The following is a 16,023-nucleotide window of genomic DNA, read 5'->3' as shown; positions in this document are numbered from 1 at the left end:
GAGTACATACCATGCATGCACTTTTGGGTCTGAGTTACCTCACTCAGGATGACATTTTCTAGATTCATCCATTTGCGTGCAAAATTCAGGATGTTCTTGTACTTAACAGCTGAGTAGTATTTCATTGTGTAAATGAAATAGATTTTCTGTCTTCAATCTTCTGTGGTGGGACATCTGGGCTGTTTCCAGCTTCTGGTTATCACAAATAAGGCTACTATACATAGTGGAATGTATGCCCCTGTGGCATGGGGGTCATCATTGGTGTATATTACCAAGAGTGGTACTTCTGCACCTTTAATAGCTCTATTTCTAATTTTCTGAGGAACCTCCAAATTGACTTCCAGAGTGGTTGTATCAGTTTGTGATCCCACCAGCAATGGAGGAGTGTTCCTCTTTCTATACGTCTTCGCCAACATGTGTTGTCACCTAAGGTTTTGATCTTAGCCATTCTGATTGGTGTAAGGTGTAATCTCAGGAAACTCAGGGTCGTTTTGATTTGCACTTCTCTGATCACTAAGGACTTTGAACATTTCTTTAGGTGCTTCTCAGCCATTCTAGACTCCTCTGTTGTGAATTGTCTGTTTAGTTCCCCCATTTTTTTTTATTGGGTTGTTTGTTTTTGGTAGTTAACTTCTTGAGTTCTTTGTATATTTGGATATTAGCCCTCTATTGGATGGGGGTTAGTGAAGTTTTTTCCCAATCTGTAGGTTGCCAATTTGTCTTATTGACTATGTCCTTTGCCGTACAGAAGCTTTCCAGTTTCAAGAGGTCCCATTTATCAATTCTTGATCTTAGAGTCTAAGCCATTGGAGTTCTGTTTAGGAAGTTTGCCCCTGTGCCGATGAGTTTAATGCTCTTTCCCACTTTCTCTTCTATTAGATTGAGTGTATCTGGTTTTATGTTGAGGTTCTTAATCTACTTGGACTTGAGCTTTGTGCATGGTGACAAATATGGATCTATTTTTTCTACCTATAAACATCCAGTTCAATCAGCACCATTTTTTAAAAATACTTTCTTTTTTCCATTGTATATTTTTGGTTTCTTTGTCAAAGATCAAGTGTGCATGCATACATGTCTTTTTTTTATTTCTGGGTCTTCAATTCTAATCCATTGATCAAGCTGTCTGTTTCTGTACCAATACCATGCAGTTTTTTATCATTGTTGGTTTGTAGTAGAGTTTGAGGTCAGAAATGGTGATTCCCCCAGCTATTCTTTTATTGTTAAGAATTGTTTTTGGTATTCTGCATTTTTTGCCTTTCCAGATGAATTTGAGAAATGCTCTTGCCATGTCTTTGAAGAATTGTGTTGGAATTTTGATGGGGATTGCACTGAATCTGTAGATTGCCTTTGAAAGGATGGCCACTTTTACTCTGTTTATTCTGCCAATCCATGAGCATGGAGATCTCTTCATTTTCTGAGATCTTCTTCGATTTCTTTCTTAAGAGACTTGACATTCTTATCAAAAAGGTCTTTCACTTGTTTGATTAGAGTTACCCCAAGATATTTTATGCTATCTGTGGCTATTGTGAAGGAAATTGTTTCCTTAATTTCTTCCTCAACCTATTTATCATTTGTATAAAGGAAGGGTACTGATTTATTTGAGTTAATTTAATATCTGGCCACTCTACTGAAGTTGTTTATCAGCTGGAGAAGTTCTCTGGTAGAATTTTTAGGGTTGCTTATGTATACTATCATATCATCTGCAAATAGTGAAACCTTTAATTCTTCTTTGCCAATTTGTATTGACTTGATCTCTTTTTGTTGCCTTAGTGTTCTAGCTAACACTTCGAGTATTATATTGAATAGATATGAGGAGAGTGAGCAAACTTGTCCCAGATTTTAGTGGGGTTGCTTCAAGTATCTCTCCATTTAATTTGATATTGGGTGTTGGTTTGCAGTAAATTGCTTTTATTATATTTAGTTTTGGGCTTTGAATTCCTGATCTATCTAATATTTTCAAGGCGAATGGGTGTTATATTTTGTCAAATGCTTTTTCTGCATCAAAGGAGATTATCATGTGATTTTTTTTCCTTTGAGTTTGTTTATATGGTTGACTACATTGACAGAATTTTGTATATTGAACCAACCTTGCAACTCTGGGATGAAGCCTACTTGATCATGGTGAATGATGGTTTTGATGTGTTCTTGGATTCAATTTGTGAGAATTTATTGAGTAATTTTTCATGAATATTCATAGGCGAGATTGGTCTGAAGTTCTCTTTTTTGGTAGAGTCCTTGTGTGGTTTAGCTATCAGAGTAATTGTGGCTTTATAGAATGAATTGGGTAGTGTTCCTTCTGTTTCTATTTTATGGAATAGTTTGAGAATATTAGTATCAGATCTTCTTTGAAGGTCTGGTAGAATTCTGAACCAAATCCATCTGGCCTTGGGCCTTTTTTGATTGGGAGGTTTGTAATGACTTCTATTTTCTTATAGGATATGGGACTGTTTAGAAAGTTTACCTGCTTTTGATTTAATTTTGGTATGTCCTATCTGTCTAGAAAACCATCTATTTCATCTTTATTTTCCAATTTTGTTGAGTATAGGCTTTTGTAGTAGGATCTGATGATATTTTGAATTTTCTCCATTTCTGTTGTTATGTTCCCCTTTTCATTTCTGATTGTGTTAATTTCATTACTGCCTCTGGGCCCTTTAGTTGCCTCTGGGCCCTTTGGTTGGTTTGTCTAGGGGTTTATCTGTCTTGTTGATTCTCTCAAAGGACAAGCTTTTGGTTGTGCTGATTATTTGTATTGTTCTTTTTCTTTCTATTTGTTTGATTTCAGCCCTGAGTTTGACTATTTCCTGCCTTCTACTCATCTTGAGTGAGTTTGCTTCTTTCGTTCTAGAACTCACAGGTGTGCTTTTAAGTTGATAGTGTAAGATCTCTCCAGTTTCATTACCAGTGTACTAGCTGCTGTGAATTTTCCTCTTAGCACTGCTTTCTTTGTGTCCCATAGGTTTGGTTATGATGTGACAACATTTTCTTTAATAACAGAAAGTCTTTAATTTCTTTCTTTATTTCACCCTTCACCAAATTATCATTGAGTAGAGAGTTGTTCAGTTTGCACAAAGGGTTATTTGGTTCTCTGGAGTCTAACTTCTTGAGTTCATTGTATGTATTGGATATAGCCCTCTATTGGATGTAGGACTGGTAAATGATCCTTCTGTCATTTTGTCCTATTGACAGCGTGCTTTGCCTTACAGAAGTTGTGCAATGCTATGAGGTCTCATTTATCTATTGTTGATTTTAGAGCATAAGCCATTGGTGTTCTGTTCAAGAAATTTTCCCTTGTGTCCATGTGTTCAAGGTTCTTCCTCACTTTGTCTTCTATTAGTTTGAGTATATCTGGCTTTATGTGGAGATCCTTGATCAACTTGGACTTGAGCTTTAACCAAGGAGATAAGAACCGATCTATTTGCATTCTTTTGTATGCATGCTGATCTCCAGTTGAACCAGTACCATTTGTTAAAAATGCTATCTTTTTTCCACTGGTTGTTTTTTCCCTCCTTTATTAAAGATCAAGTGACAATAGGTGTGTGGTTTCAGTTCATTCCTGGGTCTTCAATTCTATTTCACTGATACAGCTACCTATCTCTGTACCAATGCCATGCAGTTTTTATTACTATTGCTTTATAGTACAGCCTGAGGTCAGGGATGGTGGTTCTCCCAGAAGTTCTTTTATTCTTGAGAATAGTTTTCTATATCCTGTTTCTTTGTTGTTATTATTACAAATGAATTTGAAAATTGCTTCTTCTAACTCTATGAAGAACTGAGTTGAATTTTAAGTGGGGCTGCATCGCATCTGTACATTGTTTTCAGAAAAATGGCCATTTTTACTATATTCATCCTGCCAACCCATGAGCATAGGAAATCTTACCTATTCTGAGATCTTCTTCAATTTCTTTCTTCAGGGAGTTAGACTTCTTGTCATACAGATCTTTCACTTGCTTGGTCAGAGTCACACCAAGGTATTTTATATTATTTGTGACTACTGGGAAGGGTGTTGTTTCTTCCTCAGCCTGTTCATCCTTTGAATAAAGGAAAGCTACTGATTTGTTTGAGTTAATTTTATATCCAGGCACTTTGCTGAAGTTTTTTTTTATCAGGTTTAGGAGTTCTCTAGTTGAATCTTTGGGGTCACTTATGTATACTATCACATCATCTGCAAAGAGTGATATTTTGACTTATTCCTTTCCAATTTGTATCCGGTTGACCTCCTTTTGTTGTCTAATTGTTCTGGCTAGTACATTGAGGACTAGGGTTGTTTGGTTCTCTGGAGTCGAACTTCTTGAGTATTTTTATATATTGAATATAACCCCCATCAACAACATTCACCAAAACCGAGTTAGAAAATCTCACCTTCAATGCATACCACACTGTAGCCAAATATAAGCAAATAGAACAACCTATAGAATCTATTATATAATGCTAAACTACTCCTGAACATCAGACCTGTCCTGGACATACCCAGTGCCACTCTACTGGAGAAAATTTATTTTAATTCTCCGTCCTAAAAGGTATAAGGGAATGTTCACTTGTTAACTTTACCCTAATGGCTTGGTTCTTTTTTTTTCCTTTCCTTTTTCTTTATTTTTATTAGTTTGTTTCATTCTTTCCTTAACAAAATAAAATATAAGATAAAACAAAACCTATCATATTGAAATTGGAGAAGACAGAGCATCAAAAGCAAAGGAGTCCAGGAGAAGACACGAGAATCACAGACACACTCATTCACACACTCAGGAATCCCATAAAAACACTAAGCAGGAGGCCATGATATACGTGCAGGAACTGTACAGACCTGTGCAGACCATGTGCATGCTGCTCCAGTCCTTGTGAGTTTATGAGAGCTTTGCTCAGTTTGATTTAAAGGCCCTTATTCTCCCATTGTCCACCATGCTCTCTGGCTCCTATATTTTATTCTGCCTCCTCTTCCATGGGATTCCTTAAGCTCCAAAAGGAGGGATTTGATGAAGATATCCCATTTAGGGCTGACTGTTCTCAGTCTGTATAATGCCTGGCTGAAGGTCTCTCTATATATTTGTTCTCACCTGCTGTAGGAGAAAATTTGTTGAAGATATTTGAACAAGGCACTGATTTGTGAGTATCATTAGGAGTCATTTTAGGACTACATTTTTTCCTTTCTCTTTTCAGACATTATTTTTTTAACCTAGGTTCCTGAGCTGTCAAGTCTTAGCTTCTTGGTTACCCAAGCAGTTTCATGTATGAACTACTCCTTGGGAGTGGGTCTTTTGTCAAGTCAGTTATTGGTTTGTTATACAAGTGTCGAACCAACATCACCCTAAAATACTTTCCACAGAATACCATTTAAAATGGTGATTATTTTAAGTAACTGGGAAAATAAAACAAATGCCTGGGATATATAGGATTAATAAAAAGTTATTAGAAATCCAGGTCTGTAGACACTCCATAATTTATTGACTGTAGCAGATTTAGAAATATATTAATTTTTTCCTTTTATAGAAGCTTTATTGAATTGATTTTAAATCAAGTTTACAGACAGGCCAAAGTATTTGATCATCAAAGAATATGTACACATCATTTTTAACTAAGAGACTCTGAAATTTAGTGTATACAAAAATAATACATTCATCTATAAAACACTGAAAGATATAATGGTGACATTTATAGAGAAATTCTCCTGTGTAGAGTTAAATCCCCTACACCAAGCTTTTATTCAACAAAGCTTTTTTTAATTACTTAAATTTTCCTGTAGTTGATCTGAGGCTTGTTTTAGAATATTTGCTTGAGAGTAATAAAAGCAGGGCCTTCTACAGCAGACATTAGTTGTATTTCCACCTTAAGAAAAATTTCTTTTTTATATATTTGATTTGCATTTATGCTGCTGTTATTAAAACTAAGTCTTTATGTATGTTAGCTATGTGCTCTGCCGTGAGGCTCTGCCTCATTACACTTGTAACTTTGAAGACACATTTTGCTTTTAATCATGTGCGTGTGTGAGTATGGATACGATATCTAAATATATTAACTTTATAATGTTTTAAAAAAGAGACAGGTTTCACAGAATTTCAATTTTGTCATAAGAGGAGGCAGATAATGTATCAAAGCTTATATTTTTTGTCAAGACTAGAGGTTAACTGTACCAGGACTTTGACAGTCTTGAAGGTCTGAATAAAAATACTCTTCATTAGCTCATATATTTGAGTACTGGGTCCCTAGTTGATAGAACTCTTTGGTAACAATTAAGAGGTATGGCCTTGTTGGAGAAGGTGTGTCACTGGGGGTGGGCTTTGGTTTAAAGGAACACATCATTCCTAGTTAGCTCTTCTGCTTCTTGCCAAGAAATAAGCATCCATCCATTGCTCCAGTGCCAAACCTTACATGGCTGATGTCGAGTTCCTGCAATGAGGGTCATAATCCTCAGAAAGTTGAATAACCAAATAAATGCTGTCGTTTATAAATTGCTTTGGTTATTAGCCAAAGGAAAATATCTAAGACAATGGTATATAGTCCAATACTGCCGAACTACTGCCCATATTGTGGGACTGAGTTCTGAATCCTTAGAATCTTCAGTGATTTTTAAATAGTGACCGAATTGAATTGTATTGTAAACATTCTGTTGATATTTGAGAATTGATGGCCGTTGCTGGAAAATTCTACAAGTTATTCCACAGGTGGGGTGTGCCTACATGACCATGAGAGACACATCCCTATCTCGGTATTGAGCAGATGCTGGGTTTTCTGAGGTTAAGCTGAATTATTGGTTATGCTTCTATAATGGACACAAAGTGTGCCCTGCAAGTCTAACTGTAGGTGGGAAGGATGCCTGCACCTGAGGTCTGGGATACTTTGAACTGTAATATTCTTCTCTTCTTGTTGTAGTTTAGTGAAGCTCTTCCCCAGGTATAAAGTGTTTTTGCCCTATAACTCTCCCCAGTAATTGAAAAGTTGGGTGGTTAATGCATAATTAATGCAAATCTTTAAAGCATTCTTCTTTCTCATTCTTAAATCATTTCAGTAGCTAGTAGTTGAAGGTAGAAATATATTTAAACATCCATTCTAGGAAGAACATAATCTTAGTAGATACTATTTTTTAATTAGCTTTTAACCCACGTTTTCAAAACATGGGAAAAAACTTTCATATGAGAACTTTTAAAAATGTTCAGTCCTTTTATTAAGTGTGAAGCTTATGTAAAATCTGAGAAATAAAATATTTAGTGTAGAACTTGACAACTCAGCACATTGGTTTCTTTTCTGCTAGTTTTGCTTTTATTAAGCCTTCTCATGGAACCTATTTTAAACAGTGACACAGGAAAGAATATTCACTGACCATCACTTTGTACATTCCATACCATAATTATTTCAATAACAAAACAAAACCTTTGGTAGTCTACAAATTCTCATTATTTTGAGTCAGAAAAGAGATGTGTTACATTCATTCATTTCCCTATACAAGTATGAGATGTTTCTTTTATTAGTCACTTCAGGATCTTTGTGACTACACATAATTTTATTGCAATAAATATAGGTGAAAATCTGAATCTTAAACAAGTTGTAAGTAATATCAATGTGCATAAATGTTTAATAAAACGAAGTATTAACACAATAGAATTCAAATAGATCATGATAACCATGTAAAAGCAGCAGCATGAGTAAGTGCTTAATTAGCTCATCATAAAGATAACATTGACTATTGCAGTATTAATCAGTGATGACTTGGCAGGTACTGTAAGAAGAAAGAAAATCCTATTCATATAGTTAATTGACAAAGTCTTGCTTTCAATTCTTTTTCTTTCAAAAGAGCTGTCTCATTCACGTTTGGAAGGCTCCTGACCAGGCAGTCTGTGCATGGCAGATAAATCCAAGCAATCACATTGCAATATGAAATTTAGTATTTTCGGACACTCTGTGGGCATCTTCTGCTTTTGACAGACATCCATCCTCCCTCACGAACACCCCCACACAATGAGGAGTGAAGTGGCAGCCCTAGACTACTATTGGCAGGGGGAGTAAGAGACTAAAAATGTAACACATATTTGAAAGATGGGAAAAAACACTCTCTTCCCTACCATTAGAGCCTTTTCTCAAGAATAGTTACTATTTACCTAAGTCTGCCTTTCAAGATGGTATTTTGGATATAATTTTTCAAGTTATAGACTACCTATTAAATAGGATTCCAATTATTTGCATAGTTTGTTTTTCCTGATATCAATATGCGTATCAGGCTCTTTGATTGTAGAAACTGCCAATAGCTAAGGTTATATTTTTAACATTAGAAAATATTGCCGGGACCAGAATATTGAGCTCAGGAAAGCAGGAACTGGATATTTTCTCCACCGTCAAGTGTATGTGACAAAATCCAAAGTTGTCAGTCAGTTTCACTAAAAATGATCAATATCAAATGGTCGGCACTGAAAATATAGATATGTGTGTAAACTTATACAAACTGAACAGGTTATAGTAAGGACAAAAGAGGCCGTTAACTTGAAAGGGAGGAAGAAGGGGCCACGGGAGGACTTGGATGGGAGGAAAGGGAAGGAGAAGTGATGTAATTATATCATAATCTAAACAATTAAAGAAATAATTTTTAAAGTGATGTATCAAGTGACCATGGCCTTTACTGCTAATGCCTGTACCAGCAGCTTGACCTTATTGCTGGACCAAACCCTGGCTAAATGGAACCCATGACAAGCAGGTTCATTTGATTCCATGGTTTAAGAGACAAAGGAACAGGCTGACACGGTGAAGAGACTGCTCCATCCCATCTTGGTAGAGGCGAAGGGAAGAAACTGGTGGGCTTTTTTACTTCTTTCTTTTGTTCAGTATAGAACTATAATCTACGGAATGGCACTGTGAACATTCAAGGTGAGTATTCTTTTCTCACATATATGTGGGACAGATGCAGGTTCTTTCTATGTGCATGCCTACTGTATACTTCTGCAATTACAAAATATCAGACTCTCACTCAAAGCTAACTGAGATGCAAATTTGCTAAAATATAGCTACAGAATGAAGGAGGCATTTGGTGACTTAAACTTTCAGGCTTTATTTTTCAGACAAAGTAAATAAATCTGACAAAGCCATGTGCAGCCTGACTGGTATAGTATAACCATAGATTCCTAGTCCTCTATAAAATAAATATTTGGTTATTATTTTAATATTGGCTAAAACGTAACTGAAGGTTAATACTGAGAAACAATTTTTGTACTTAATGCCACATGTCTTGGTAAGTTATAATTGTATCAATTTCTAATACGTGTGCTTGTATAAATCTTGGGGTTGTCTACATTATTCAAGGTTGCTTTTGATATCTCTTTCTTTTGACTGTATTAAGGGATCGATTTAAGATGAATGTACTTTCATATTAATATCATATATTTGTAATTCATAAAATCCTAAATCCATATCACATGGATATATTGTTAACACTCATCATGAAACTCTGAGGACAATATTCCTGCATCAATCTGTCACAACATGCTTTGCACTGGGCACCAAGCATATACTAGTCCTGATTAAGCACAGTTAAAGAAATTCCTTTTTCTAGCTGTCTTTCTTATTCATTACTTTTTTTAGATGCTTAGCTGAATTCTTTTCAAAATGGTTTTATTCTCATGTGTTCATGTGTGTGTGTGCATGTATGTGTGTGTGTGTGTTTGCACGCATGTGTGTTCATGCATGCTTGTATATTAAATGTGTCACAGTAAATTTGAAGACATTAGCAGTAAATTTGCAGGGTTTAATTCTCTCTTTTCCTCATATTCATCTTGGGAATTATACTAAAGTCTTTATACTTAGCAACAAGTCACTTTTTCCACTGAGCCATCTTGCCAGTCCAGATAATAATTAGTTAGAGGGGAGAAAGAAAACTTACATGTTTACAAACATTATTCCCACCTTGTTCCTTGGTAATCATCATCTTCGCAGCCTTAACTTCATTTAATCAGCAAGATTGTGTGTTCTTATTATTACTATTGTTCTCATTTTGTGTGAATAAACACTAACAGTGTTTGTGACTATACGGTTTTTATATTTATTACTTGAGAGAGCACTCCCAGTAATTGGTTTTGTGACAAATGCATGTGATAACCACAGCATTTCCCAGAAACAAGATGCCACTTCAAAGAAACATGTATTAAATTAAAAAAATATCATTTTATGCATGTACTGAAAACTGAGGCTGTGCTTGCAATAAAACAAGCAGCTTTATTAAACTTTGAAGAATATGTGGCTTTTTGATCTATATTAAAATTGCCTAATTCTTTGCAATTAATCCCTAATTCCACTTAATTTAAAGATGCTTTTTCAATTAAATTAAAACTCTGCTGTTGTAGTGTTAGCCTTGCAATGCTCTGCCCTCTAAACTGAGTTCTATTAAGTCCCATTGTTTCATATGTTTATGTTTCACAAAAAAAGCTTAAAAATAACCTGTACCATTAATGATAACCTTTGGTATTGCTTCTTTTTAAAAAATTTTACATTTGAAAATGTAGGATTTCCCAAGGCAAGGCAGTAATTATATTTACATTTATTCACCTACTCTTGAGGAAACAGCGATCATTGAATAACTGGTTAATTGATAGATCCTTCCTTAAACTAATATTATTTGTGCACAGTTATATTATTAAGCATTGATCAGAAAGTAGAACCTGATATGGTGGAACAAATCTATAGGGCCAGTAATGTGGAGGCAAAGGCAGGATGAAAATGAGCTTGGAATCTCTTAAAATGAAGAAGTCTGGAGATGTGGCTCAATGGGAGAGCCCCTGGCAACATGTCCAAGACCCCGGGAGAGAAGAGGCATGGACAAAACCAGGTAGAAGATTTTTTTTTAATTAAAAACAAATTGCATGGCTTTAAGAAAATATTACTTAGGATATCATACTTAAGAAGGTAGAACCAAGTCTGAGTCTGTGTGTGTTGTTAGAAAATCAAAGAAAAAAAATTAAAAAAAAAATTTCCCAAAGAGAGATGTGTTAATTGGGTCGAGTTAAAATAGCCTCAGAGGCATCAAAAATCATCAGGGTCACATTAGGGTAAGAAATGAAAATGCTTCCTCTTGAAATACTTTGACTAAGAATGAGCCCAAGTGTGAATTCTCCACTTCTCTTCCTGTGTCTTCTACCTGTCTGTAGCGGTGTCTTCTACCTGTCTGTAGCTCATGGTTTTTTAGCGCATTTGTAATCTGTTGTTTAATTCTCACTCTGTTTCTACCTGAATGCTCTCCATCTTGCAAGTCTGTCCATAACAAAGGGCTTTGGTTTCTTTTCTATTGAACAGCACACGAGCTATTACATGTTTTTTATTGAAAAGTACCACATGAGTAATACTTTACAGAAACTTTTAATAGAGTTTTATAAGGCAGTATGTTATTAACTCCAACTGGCCCCAAAGCACTACAAGCAAACATTCACTTATCAAATAATATCCATCCCCTACTTCCTGGAATAATGGGGGATATTTATTAGCTAAGATTTGCTTCCAATATATTTTCTTTTCTCAGCACTTAACACACACATATACACATGCATTGCCCATGAGTAATGCAGGGTAGAGTACATAACTTAAGATTAAAACTGTGTATTAGTTTAGGTTTCATAAGTTCATTTCATGAGACATCAGAGGCACGTAAGCTTGCTAGTTCTGTTGTTCCCTTAAAGGCATGTTCAACAAGTAGACTGAGTACACCTGAAAACATTAGCCTTAAGTCTTAAGTGACCCCAAAGTGCATTATTAACTCAGCAGTAAGGTACAGCACAAGCACCAGTCTCTTTGAATGTAAGATGTATTTTCATAATATTGTACTGGTGTAGACAGAAATAGAAGAAAAGTTTCAGAAATCCACTACAGAAGTGAAAGGATGCCAGAACAAAAATAGCAGGAAAAAAAGACACAGTGCAGAAGGGGAGGCCCATCACGTTCTATGCTGGTCCCTAGTGAGGAAGAGAACTTGGAAGTTCCTTTCAAAAGATAGGCAAGAAGAGTCAGGCGATCCTTTAAAGATTTACTTACTTGTTTTGTGTAAGCACACTGTCATTGTCTTAATGATATACCAGAAGAGTACGTCAAATTCCATTACAGATGGTTATGAGCCACCATGTGCTTGCTGGGAATTGAATTGAGGACCTCTGGAAGAGCAGCCAGTGCTCTTAACCACTGAGCCATCCCTCCAGCCCAAGTGATCCTATACTAAGGACAAGACCTTAGTTCTCACCAACATTCTAAACAGTCAGGGTTTGGTTGACTCTTGCAGTGGAAGGTTCAGCAGAGGGAGATAATCTGATGTTGTCAAGCTATGTGAATTAGAGCATGGTAGTCTGCTGCCGTGTTGAAAGAGAATCTATTAGGAAAACTTGAGTTATACTGAGGGCCTGAAGTCATGGGAGCAAAAGAAAGAGAGAACCAAAATTAAGAGCATTAGAGAAAAAATATTGAGGTTGTTATAGAATCCATGAAATATAGATTATCATTAGGGAATATTTTGAAAACGTATATTCCCCCGAACCTGAAACGCCTAGAGAAAATGGATAAATTCCTTTAACATATGACCTACAAAGTTAAAGATAGAAACTTTGTAATTGTCCGCAACAATGAGATTGAATTAGTAATACAAAGCTTTGCAACAACAAAAAGCTCGAGGATCACTGTGATTACTTCTGAATTCTGCCACACTTTACAGAAAACAAACTCAGAAACAAACAAAAACAGAACCACTACCAACAAAATACCTTACTACAGTGCTCCTCAAACTGTCCCATGACACAGAAATTAAAGGGTCACTGTCAAGCACACTGCATAAACCTACCATTACCTCATTGTACAAACATGGTAAGAATGCAAAAAGAAACCAAGCTGGAATCGTTTCTGTAGTACAATTTAGGCTTATCCCTGACCAGCTTGCAAATAGATGAGACTCAGACTATGGTTTACTTGGCTTTGACAATTACTATGTCTCTTAGAATTGCTGACCTGGCTACCTGTCCAGCAGTGTTCCCCAGATACTTGCTTTTTCTCCTGACCAAAGTTCATGCTCCATTTCGCTTCATGGCAGCTTCTTCCTCTACCTTCTTTCTTCCTTCTTTTTTCCTCCTTTTTCTTCTTCTTTTGTTCTCCCTTTCTTCTTCAACTCCAACAGGTAACTCAAAACCCACCTCTAATCCCTCCAGTAATTGACTACTGGCAATTTTATTTAACCAATAGTTATAAAATAAGGAAATATTTGAATAACAAAAGCTTGTGCATGTGAGAATTCACTCATAGGGCTACACCTTTTGGTACAGAATTTAGCATTACAATCTATAACATCAGATCAAACATTTTCCTTAATAAACAGAGATGTCAAAACTACCAATAATTTTAATGCAAACTCAATGCAAGAGTATGTCAAGATGATAACGCATCACAGGCTATTTAGCTTACAGGATAAGGGGATGGTTCAGAATATGTAAATTTATAACTATAAATCAGCATGTATAGATTTAAGGACAGAAATCATAGGATCATATCAACCAATGCAGAAGAGGTCTGTGATTAAGTTCAAGATCCCATCATGGCACAACTGATTAAACAAGGAACAGAAAGAAAATGCATAAGTTTAGGAAGGCTTCATGCAGCTAACCTATAGCCTAGCACAGACTGCATGGGGGAATGAGATCACTTTCTCATTAGAAGTAGATGCCCCCTCTTTTTACTCTTATTCAGTGCAGTGGTTGCAGACTTAGCTAGATCAACCAGAAACAGAATTGTTTAAAATGGAAAGCATAGAGAAGGACCAAGTTGAACCCTCTCTCTTTGTAGATGATATTATTCTATACCTAAATGATCTAAGGACTTCACCATGCTGGACTACACAGTGAGTTCCATGCCATTCAGATTTACACAGTAGGACCCTTTGTCAACCAATCCATACCAAACCAAACCAACCAAACCAAACTAAACCAAAACAAACCAAACCAAACTAAACTATAACAAACCAAACAAAACTGAAAGATATAGTAATTAAAATTGCATGATACAGGGGTTGGGGATTTAGAACAGTGGTAGACACACTTGCATAGCAAGCGCAAGGCCCTGGGGGTTCAGTCCCCAGCTCCAAAAAAAAAAAGAAAAAAAAATGCATGATACTTGAAGGAAGCAGACATGAAATACAGTATAAAGCAGAATGATAAGAATTTTCTTTCCATTATTTTTAACCTCTTGAAATGGTTGTGTCTATCCTATGCCATTTCTCAATTGTGTTTTTGGGAGCAGTTATGTTTCCTTTTCTGTTTTAACAGGTTTACAAGGATAGAAATTTCCCTCCAAAATGGACTGAAGTCTCACACATAAATGACTTAGATTATTTACATGATACTGGCATCTTAAAAAGTTGATAATTGCCACAGGTAGCAAGGGGCAGAGCCAGCTCTCTGGCTGTCATTCCCCCAGGGCTGGCTCATCTGATCACATACCCATGAGGTACAGGATTCCTTTCTCACGCTGTTGGAACTGACTTACCCACTTCGCCCCTTGTTGACTGCACACTGGACAAACCAGCTGGACAAGGCAGGAGAACTGGCTCAGGTTTATGGGTGTGGGAGAAATGGCAGGCTGACCAGCTTAGATAACTCTCAAGCTTAGATCCAGGGCTTTAAGTAGGGCTACCCCAAAATCTACACCATCAGTGAACTGCTGGAATGTGTGAAGTGCTGGTCCTACAGATCCAAATCCAAAGGATAACTAGGACAACAATGGGATATATGAGGATAGTCCCATTGACTATCTAAAATTGCTAGCATAGTAGAAGCCAGGGGCCTCAAACCAGATCAACAACTCATTGTAATGAATATTTGAAAGTAGAGAAATGTGGACAAAAGGATATGCTGTGGAACACACTGTGACATAAACACACCTCCACAATAATATATGTTTTCTTCTCTTTTGGGATGAAGGTTGCGAAGGTGGAAGGCAGGTATGAGGGAACCTGGAGATGATTTGAATTTAGGGTCTGTGAAATTCACAGAGAACCAATAAAAAATGTTTTTACAAAAGTTGATGGTTGAATTTTGGGATCAAATATTGATGTTCCAATCCATTAAGATTTTGGAGAAAGCTGGAATCACATATGAAAAGGATTTTCGGTGATCTTGTTATGGATTAAATTGTGTCCTACAAAAAGGTTGTTCAAATTTTCATGTGGCCCAAAATGTGTTTGCACTTGGAACCAACATTTTTGTACATGTAATTGCTTAAAATACATGTAAGTTATGCCAGAGTATAGAGAGTTGGCTTAGTGACTAACAATGCTTGTTACTCTTCCAGAGGATCCAGATTCTACTCTTAGCACCAACATGGACATTCAAACCCAACTGGAACTCCAGAATATATGACCCCCTCTACCAACCTCGGCAGATATCAGGCATGTGTATGATACACAAATATACATGCAGAAGAAAACACTCATACAAATAAAAATAAGTACAATGAAGGAAAGATTGGTCTATGCTGGAACAGAGGAGATGCTTTATTCTACTGGATTGAAGATTGTCTGAGAGAAAGGCATGTAAAAGCCATTCGATAACATAGGCCAAGGACAGTGTGGTGCAGATGGAAACTCCTGGAATGGGATGAATGACAGCCACCAGAGTTTAAAAGCAAGTGTTTCCCTGGTCATGCTCCAGTTGTAGACAAGGATTGGAAAAGAGAGCACATCTGCTGTATGAATCTGCACAGACTGTGGAACTTTGCTCTGGCAATTTGTTTCTGTACAATGGTCTCAAGCTGACTAGCTCTTTTATACACAGAGCATCAGAACCTCTGTCTTTACATGTGACCTCTGTGATTCCACAAGAATAGCTCCAATCACATGGGAAGCTAAAATAAAAACCCCAAGGCTTCCAAAGTCTAGAGTGGCTATAGCTGTTTCTCCTATGTTTTATGGCTTGAAGTCCTCAAAGGACAAACCCAGATTCACAGAAAGGGGGAATAAGTTACTGTTCTTGTAGAGAGGAATGTGAAAGCATTTTTTTGTCCATTTCAATCCACTCCTAATATTGGAAAATG

Source organism: Rattus rattus, chromosome 9, assembly GCF_011064425.1.
Source record: "Rattus rattus isolate New Zealand chromosome 9, Rrattus_CSIRO_v1, whole genome shotgun sequence".
NCBI lineage: Eukaryota > Metazoa > Chordata > Mammalia > Rodentia > Muridae > Rattus > Rattus rattus.
This window is presented reverse-complemented; position numbering follows the sequence as displayed.